Here is a 9,768-nt window from a genome sequence, read left to right as displayed (position 1 = left end):
CTGTTATTTCAGTAATGTGCACTAGTATACTGCTTGTACACATTAAACCACAGTTTATTTAAATTATTGCGGGCATGGAGAATCTCCCACTTGGCTCACAAGTTTTTTTCAGCAAAGGCATGCCCATTAGGGTGGGTCATAAATAAAAAAAATGTTTCCTCCCTTGACCTTATCTCAGGCGTATGGTATAAACATAGTCAAATTTGGGACAAATTGGTTAATATTTAGACCCTGCTCCTACAGATTGAAATTTTGCCTCACTATGAGTGATAAAAACATAGGCATTTGACTCCTTTAATTCTCAGTATGTTAAATTGTGAACTAATCGACATAAATTTTAGGTCGCATACTATTATTTTCTGCAATCTTTATTTATTTAAGAGAAAACATGTTGATAATTGACATGAAAAATGGTAGGAGGTTACTAGTAGGAGGTGACTAGAGCATCTAGGATAGTTATTGGAGAGAAAAGACGCGATGCTACCATCAATATAACAATGAACAATCGCTCTAAATTCCCCAAACAAGAGACAAAGAAGGACTTTGCACCAAAATAGACGTTTAGTGTAATGCATAAAAGCATATTTTTAACATGATATAATATGGTGTACATGTACAATGTACATATTGCATAAGGTATAATTTTATTAATTACACAAAATGTAAGCATTTAGTACAATTTCTACCAAGTAATTAAGTCTAATGTGATGTTTTGACACAACACATAATATGAGTGGTGTTTTATTGTTTATGTTTACTTGTTTAGTACACCGCTTGCTTAATTGTTCCATATAATTTTTTTCAAAACCATTGGTTTTTCATGTCAATTATCAACATGTTTTCTCTTAAATAAATAAAGATTGCAGAAAATAATAGTATGCAACTATTATTGCTCTACATAAAACCTAAAATTTATGTCGATTAGTTCACAATTTAACATACTGAGAATTAAAGGAGTCAAATTCCTATGTTTTTATCACTCGTAGTGAGGCAAAATTTCAATCTGTAGGAGCAGGGTCTAAATATTAACTGATTTGAAATTTGACTATGTTTATACCATACGCCTGAGATAAGATCAAGGGAGGAAACATTTTCGGGGGTGGGAATTTTATGACCCACCCTAATGCCCATGTACCCTGCAAGTGATAGGCTGTATGAGATGCAGGTCAAGGGTTGCAGGCACTGTTGATCAGCTGCAGGGGTGTAGACAGGATCAAAACTAGGGGGGGGCAAGCCATGGTCGTTCAGGGGCGGGGCCACGAAGTGGGAACGTGAGTGGGGCTACAGGGCCAGCTGGCCTGACGACATCGTGGCGGCGGCGGCCACCTTGTGCTTCTGGGGCTGGCAGCGTCGGCGGCTACCTGGCTTGGCTGGAGAGGACGGGAGGGTCGGGCAGGCGAGAGGGGGTAGCAGGGTGGGCGAGGGCGAGGCAAGCCACAGTCACGACGGCTCCGAGGCGTTGCTGCATATCAACATATTTCAACCATGTCGTGGGTTCAAGCCACACCTTGCGGAAAAATTCCTGCATTGCAGGGGGTTGGACTAGATGACCCTTGTGGTCCCTTCCGACTACGATTCTATGATTCTATTGATATATTGCCATAGCATATGCATCATTCTGCTTTCTTGAATTGTCCTAGGCATAGCAGCCAACTCCTAGAGGCCTAGGTGCCCCCCCCCCCAATTACTGGTAAATACTGTATTTGAAAGAGTCATTCCCCATATGTTGATGGGCTTTCTATGTGGGGCTTATCTGCCCCCCCCCCAGTATTTTATTAAGGATGGAAGAGGGAGGGAAGGAAGAAATAGAGAGGGATAACTCACATTTGTGGGTGCCTCTGGGTGACACTGTGATGCTAGAACTCTGCAGCAAGAGGAAGATACCGGTGCGCCTGTACAGGAGCCTTGCAAGCAGCTTTCTCTCTGCTTGATTTACAGCAAGCACGTCCAACAGGTAGATTGTGATCTACTAGTAGATCACTGGATGTCTGTGGTAGATCACTGCTAGATCACTGGCACCCCTAAAAAAAGCTCACCCAAAATTTTCCTCCTCCCTAAAAAAAGCTGAACTATGACCTGAAGCCCTAAACAAAAATGGGCCTCCCTCCCTCCTAAAAGAAGCTCAACAAGTTTGACCTAAACCCAAAAAAACCGGGCTTCCCTTCCTTAAAAAAACTCAACAGCTTTAACCTGAACCCCCCAAAAGGGGGTAGATCACTCCCAGTTTTTAACTCTGTGAGTAGATCAGTCTCTTGGGAGGTGGCCACCTCTGATTTACAGTATACAGATGCAGGAGGAGGGGCAGACTGGAACACCACTGCTTTTTACAAACATCACTGTGTCTATCAAAGCTACAGCCCCCCCTTTTCTTATTCACTTCCTTTTAGCCTTGCAGGGCCACCTTAGTCAAATTGAATCCTCTGTACCCTCATTAAATCACCAATAGAACTCTTAATGTGATCCCTGAATGCTCATTAACATCTCCCACTGAAGAACAATAGGGTGAAGTGGTGAGCTATCAAACCTTGCCTGAAGGGATATTCTGCTTCATTGTCTTAACTGCTTAAGTACCGGTAGCCACTTTGCTTTATTTATTTGATGTGTTTTTGTTACAGCTGTGTTCCCGCCCGCCCCCAGCAAGCTCTCGCTAAAGCAAAGCCCTTTCCACTTCAGTTTTTGGAGGGGGAAAGTGCTGGTTATGGTCTGTAAAATACAATATTTTTTTGCTTCTGGGGGGCAGCTGCCCCCTCCTGCCCCCCTGCCTACGCCCATGCTTCAGGTTAAGAACAGACATCCAGAACGAATTAAGTTCTTAACCAGAGGTACCACTGTAGTAGGAGCCTTGCTGCGGCAGTAGCCTATAAAAATAGTGTTTTCCTGTCTTGTGGTATATCCTTGCCCAGTATACTCAATAAATAAGCCTCTGGGGGTTTTCTCTATAGAGATTTTGAGCATCTTTTTGAATTCCTCATGAATGCAAGCCCCAAATTTTTAACTCTTCTGCAGCCCCACCATGAGTGCATCACAATACCCTCTGCCTTCTTACATTTCCAACAAAGAATGGATTTTGACTTGTATATTTTGGCAAGGTTTGTTAAATTTATTTCCTTCACCATGTGGTCCGAGGGAGGTTACAACAATATAAAAATGCAGCCTTGAAATAAGTTAGAACAATTTACAGTTGGAAGAATAGGGCAGGCCTTAAAATAGGAAGCATCTGGTTCCTCCAGCCTATCAGGAGAGGGACGTTGACCTGCAAAGAGGGACACCTGCTATGGAGACCCTCTCTTGAAGGTAGAGGGCCTCTTGCTCTGGCTGCCCACCTAGCAGTGAGGGCATAAAGGAGACATTCTGGGGGATTGCCAGGGGTGGAAGCAAAAGGCTTTGGTTCCACTAGTATGCACAGAAAGCCTTGGAACTGGGGTTGTTGTTTTGCTTCCATTTGGAAGGAATGGGACTTCTTGTTGAGATAGCCCCCCCCTTCTGTCCTTTTGCATCCGGGGGGGGAAAGAATTTAAAAGGGGGTGGAGTGGGGAGCTCTGAGCAAATTGACATTTCAACTAATGAACCAATGAAGGCCGAGGAAGAGAAACCAGTGGAGTGCTATCCCCAAATGCCCCCAAATCTATGAGGGAATCAGTGGAGTTGGAGAAAGCACACAGTGATCGGATACTGAGTCTATGCAGCTAACTGAAGAGGGATCCAAAACTCCTGCCCAATTCATCATCTCCCATGGACCAGGTGAGTGTGACGGTGGGAAAATGGCCTTGTGGGCCAAAGTTAAACAGACCGCTGGAGAGGTTTACTTTGACCCACAAATTGAAGGATCCCCATTTGGTTGCCTGGGATTTGCAGCCATGTGTGTCACAATGCCTGGGTTCCGGTGTCCCTGGAGACGCCAGAGAATTCCAATGCGATGCCTTAGAAGCAAAGCTGTTGGAAGACAGTTGGGCTTTCCACCCTGAAGATGTCGCTTTTTAGCCGTTACGGTGGAGAAACCAAAGTATATGTTGGTAATCTAGGAGCTGGTGCTGGTAAAGGTGAACTTGAGAGAGCTTTCAGCTACTACGGGCCATTACATAAAGTATGGATTGCGCGAAATCCTCCGGGATTTGCGTTTGTTGACTTTGAAGACCCAAACGATGCTGAACTTGCAGTTCGTAGGCTAGATGGAAGAGTGATCTGTGGCTCTAGGGTTAGAGTGGAGTTTCGCCGGTTTCGCTATGATAGACCCCCAGCACGCCGGCCATTTGATCCCAATAATAGATGTTATGAGGATGGCGAGAAAGACCATTATGCTTATGACTGTCATCGCTATGGTCGTCAGAGAAGAAGCACTTCACGGTCCTGAGGAAGGAGATATTCTCGCTCACGTAGCCGACGTCGTGCCCAGAGATCCAGGGCTGTCTCTGCTCGGAGATCCAGAGTCTTCCCTCAGAGTCATTTGCCATCAGGAAGCCCTCAAAGGAGTGTGAGTCTTGAAAGACTGGATTAGAATTGCAAAGAACATGATAGGAAAAATTTTGATTATGTTATTTTAAGGGGTTTCTTTGGTGTTATTGACAAATGTAAGGATTTTGGTGATTGAAAACCTTTTCTAGGGCTAACGCAGCAAGGATCTTGATCAGAGGTCAGCAAACTTTTTCAGCAGGGGGCCAGTCCACTGTCCCTCAGACCTTGTGGGGGGCCGGACTATATTTGGGTGGGGGGAAATGAACGAATTCCTATGACCCACAAATAACGCAGAGATGCATTTAAAATAAAAGCACACATTCTACTCAGATATAGAAACACACCAATTCCCGGACCGTCCGCGGGCCGGATTGAGAAGACGATTGGGCCGGATCCGGCCCCCGGGCCTTAGCTTGCCTTCCCATGATCTGAACCAACAAGGTGATCCATACAAACGAATTTTTAACAAGCCCATGGGGAAAAAGGGGGCTATTGCGAACAAGTATTTAAACTGGAATTGGGGGGTTGGAGTGAGGTCAGGAGGGTGTCTCCCCTGCCTCTCAAACACAGAAAAAGCCAATTGCAGCATTCCTATCCCGGAAAGAGATCTTCTCTGAGCCCAATAGCCCACTCCCCAATGCAGGAGAAGAAGTCAAGTTGTTTAGTTGCCAAAGGTTTCTTTATCACCAGTTTCCTTCCTTGGACTGAAACTAGGTCCTTCTCGGGGATGGGGGGGGGTGATTTAAAAGAAAGGGAGCCAGAATGATCTGTAGGCATTTCCTGTTTTCACTCCCTTCATTGCTGCAAAAAGAGGTCTTGTAAAGGGGAGGAAGAGAAGATCAGGCGGGGGGGGGGGAATGCTTTGATGAAAGGCCGGGAGGGTGGAGTTGTCTATTCAGGCACATGTACTGTACGCCTTCTTAAAATAAAAATAAGTGTGGCATTTAGAAAGTAAAAATCAAACCTTGCACAGGATGTAAGCAACGATGTGAGGGGAAATAGTGAGCAGGGTCTGGAGCCCTTTAGGTTAGAGAAGAGGAGAGAGAGAGAGAGAGAGAGCAACATAATAGGAATTTATGCAATTGAGCATGGCGGGGAGAAGGTGACGATGTAGGACCTAAGAAACAACATCAAAGCATTGACATATGGCTGTCAAGACTCCGCTTAAAGACCTCCAAAGAAGGAGACTCCACCACACTCCTTGGCAGCAAATTCCACTGCCGAACAGCTCCCACTGTCAGGAAGTTCTTCCTAATGTTTAGGTGGAATCTTCTTTCTTGAATCCATTGTTCCGTGTCCACTTCTCTGGGGCAGCAAAAAACAACCTTTCTCCTTCCTCTATGACATCCTTTTATATATTTGAACATGGCTAACTATCATATCACCCCTTAACCTTCTCTTCTCCAGGCTAAACATACCCAGCTCCCTAAGCCCTTCCTAATAAGGCATCATTTCCAGGCCTTTGACCATTTTGGTTGCCCTCTTCCCACTCAAGCACTCCCTTAAGCATGAGCCACCTTCTCTCGAGAAATGAACATAGTTATAACGCTGATAATGGACCATGCAAACATATTTAATCTACAGTCACAGAATCTGGTATCACTTTCAAATCCTCTGCAGACGCCACACATACCGTGTTTCCCCTATTTTAGGACGTAGCCATAAAATAAAATGCAAAAGTAATCATGCTAAGCATTGTTTTTGCAAGCTGCAATTGCATGCAATTGCCTTCAGCACTAGGGTAGGTGCTTTTGCTTGATGCAAAAGTAATCATTAACAGCATCATCTTTTAAAATTTTAAATAGTTCAGCTGGAATATCATCACTTCCACTGGCCTTGTTATTAGCAGTGCTTTCTAAGGCCCATTGGACTTCACTCTCCAGGATGTCTGGCTCAAGGTCAGCAACCACACTACCTGGAGTGTACGAGACCTCCATATCTTTCTGGTATAATTCCTCTGTGTATTCTTGCCACCTCTTCTTGATGTCTTCTGCTTCTGTTAGGTCCTTACCACTTTTGTCCTTTATTATGGTAATCTTTGTACGAAATGTTCCTTTCATATCTCCAATTTTCTTGAACAGATCTCTGGTTTTTCCCTTTCTGTTATTTTCCTCTATTTATTTGCATTGCTCATTTAAGAAGGCCCTCTTGTCTCTCCTTGCTATTTTTTGGAAATCTGCATTCAATTTCCACTATCTTTCACTATTAGGTTTAGGATTAAAAAGATAGTATTTGATATATGTTCCAGTTTAATAATGTTCCATAATCAAAAGGTGTTTTTTTTCTTTGTTCTGTTTTCACAGGAAATTGATGAAGCACCCCCCTCCCCCCCCAGACTCCCCCTCCCAAATTATCCCACCACTCCGCTCCCTCTCCCTTCAGCCCCCTCCACCCCTTCCCTCCTCCCTCACCTTGCCCCCACCACCGCTTAATCCATCCTCCCTCAATTTGCCCCCTCCACCCTTTAATCCATCCCAAGAGGCATTGCTAGGGCTAAGCAAGCCTCGTAACTCAGGGATAAAATCCCTGGGGTCTAAGGATCTGTCAGCGCTCAAGCGACTCTCCGGCTCGGAGACCAGGCTTGGGGGGGAAAGCCTGGAGGGAGCGGGATTGAAGACCCGAACGTTAAGATCCCGTCACCCCCTGAAACGCCCCCTTTCCATGTCCCCTTGCCCCCTCTTCAAGAAACCCTTCATTTCCCTTCAAGAGACCCCTGCCCCCATCCCAGCTCTGTCCCCTCCCCCCCTTAATACCTCTCTTAACCTGCCCCCTCCCTCCCTCATACCTTCCCATGTGCCCCGTCCCTCCCTTAAACGACCCCATGCCCTGCCCCCTTGCCCTCTGAGCCCTCCCTCTAAAATACCCTCCTTTAACCTGCCCCCTGCCCCCCAAAATCACTCCCTAATCCTGCCTTGTGGATACACCCCAGAAATGTGGAGTGAATATGACGACTAACCGGTGTGAATAACCCGAGCTGGGCCAGCATCACCTATGGAGTGTTTCTCTGCATTGACTGCTCTGGGGTTCACCGGTCCACAGAGCTTGATTTCAACTGGAGCTGGTTTCAGCTGAGATGTATGCAAGTGGGTAGCAATGCCAATGTGACTGCCTTTTCCTGCCAGTATGGTTGCAGCACCACAGATGCCAGTGCCAAGTATAATACCCGCGCAGCCCAGAAGTAATGGGAGAAGATCCGGCAGCTGGCAGCTGCTGCGATGGCCAACTATGGGAATGATCTCCTGTTTGATGGGCTGAGTGGAACTCCAGGCTACTCCCCAGAAAAGAGTGATGCCGATTTCTTCTTGGACCATACACAGGCTTGTAATACCTGGGATGTGGCTGAAACAGGCCAGAGCACAGTGGAGCCTTCCCTAGAATTGGAGAGAACAGCAAAGTCTCCTGAGAAGAATGAAGCTCAGCAGCCTGACCAGGGTCCACCCATCGACCTGCTGAGCACTTCTCCTAAGGGGTCTCTTGAAATAAAACCTTCACTCATTGGAAAGAAGAAGCCAGGTGCTACAAAGAAAGGGCTGGGGGCCAAAAAGGATCTTGGAGCTCAAAAAGTGAGCAGCCAGAGTTTCACTGAAATTGAACAACAGACCCAAGTGGCTGAAAAGATGAGGGAACAGAGCCCACTTGAGATGACTGAAAAATACTGAGGCCCAACAAGATGGTGGTGCAGGGCAAATGGTGGCAGATGGAAGCGAGGTTTAACAAAATCAACGGGCAGTTACGGACATCATTTCCCACCCATATTTATACAACTTTTGAATTTGTTTTTGTTTTGTTTTTTGGTCACATTTCCTTGTGGCAAGGAGTTCCATAGCTCAGCTTTTCTCAGGCTAAGTACAGACATTTTCTCTGAAGGGATTGTGACTCAGCCTCCGCGTTTTAGGCAGAACTTCCTGATCTAGAAGCTTCTAGTAAAGAAGTCTTTTCCTTTACATTTTCCCCTTCCTATTCCACATTAAAAAAAATTCTTCAGTCATGGGTATTTCATTTTTGTTTTTATGAGAGGCAGGTGTAACAAATAGATGTAAGGCTTCACTGTAGTAAATAAATATTATGATACTGTAGTTAGAAGTTGACATGGTGTACTGGTCATATTTACACTATTATTTTGGTACTACAGTGGATGCTCCGGTTGCGAACGTGATCCGTGCGGGAGGCACGTTCACAACCCACAGGGTTCACAATGCGTGGGTCGCAATTCAGTGCTTCTGCGCATGCGGAAAGCACGGAAACCCGGATGTAACCCGTTCCGGTACTTCTGGGTTTGGTGCGGTGCACACCCCGAAAATGCACAACCTGAAGCTCCCTGAAGGCATACTTTTGCACGTGCGCAAAGCGCCAATAGAGCGATTCTGCGCATCTGAGATTAGACCCTTGTCCCAGTTGGAGGATCAGAAGGAGTGACTTATCAGTACCACTATTTCTTTTTTTAACCACCCTCAATCATATTTTCACCATACCCTCCAACATTTATCTGATGAAAATGAGGATGCCCAGTGCTATTTTTCTAGAAAAAGAGGTGCCAGAAGTCACCATGAACATCTCCCTTGTTCTCTTAGAATGGCAAAGGTGCTGGAACTGAGTCCCAGTGCGTTCCGGCTGAAAAAAGAGCCCTGGGGATGTCCTGTTCCATACCCTCCAACATTTCTCTCTTGAAAATAGGTATGTCCTCTCATATGCGGGCGGCACTTTGGTCTAAACCACTGTGCCTCAAATCCACATGATGGGGTGAGCTCCCATTGCTCTATCCCAGCTCCTGCCAACATAGCAGTTCAAAAGCACGCCAGTGCAAGTATGGGTACCACTGCGGAGGGAAGGTAAACAGCGTTTCTGTGCGCTCTGGTTTCTGTCACAGTGTTCCGCCTGGCAAATCATTGAGATCAGATCCCAGCCTTGCAAACTGGCACAGGGCAGGGCAGGGCAGGGCAGAGCAGAGCAACACCCCACAGAAAAATGTGTCTAGAGCCAATACCCCAGGAGCCCCCACCCACATTCTACAACCTGTTAAAATCTAATGGAGGATTCCATTGTTGAGCTATATTTCAAACAGTGACAATCCGGACAGAAAAGTTGTGTAGCTCAAGAAGTGGTTTTTTGGTTTATTTTTGAAGTTTTTGAGCGGGGGGGGGGGGGAGGGAATGACAGTGCTGACATGAGTTGCCATGTATGTCTGGATTTTCCCATATTTTTTTTGTATGTGTGTGTGATTTCCACATGGACACTGCTTCCGACTGCAGTATTCCGAATATGTCCGGGAAATTTTGGACGTATGGCAACCCTAAACTAGCAGAACAAAGGAAGTTG

The 9,768-nt window shown here is 45.8% G+C and overlaps 1 pseudogene; it reads left to right on the top strand.

Moving 5' to 3' along the window:
- The first annotated feature begins 3,967 nt into the window (after positions 1–3,967).
- LOC132592689 (serine/arginine-rich splicing factor 7-like) lies at positions 3,968–4,495 on the top strand (annotated as a pseudogene).
- The last annotated feature ends 5,273 nt before the right edge of the window (positions 4,496–9,768 follow it).

This window comes from Zootoca vivipara, chromosome 9 (assembly GCF_963506605.1).
Source record: "Zootoca vivipara chromosome 9, rZooViv1.1, whole genome shotgun sequence".
NCBI lineage: Eukaryota > Metazoa > Chordata > Lepidosauria > Squamata > Lacertidae > Zootoca > Zootoca vivipara.
Note: the sequence above shows the minus strand (reverse complement) of the source record. Positions and strands in the feature narration are given on the sequence as shown.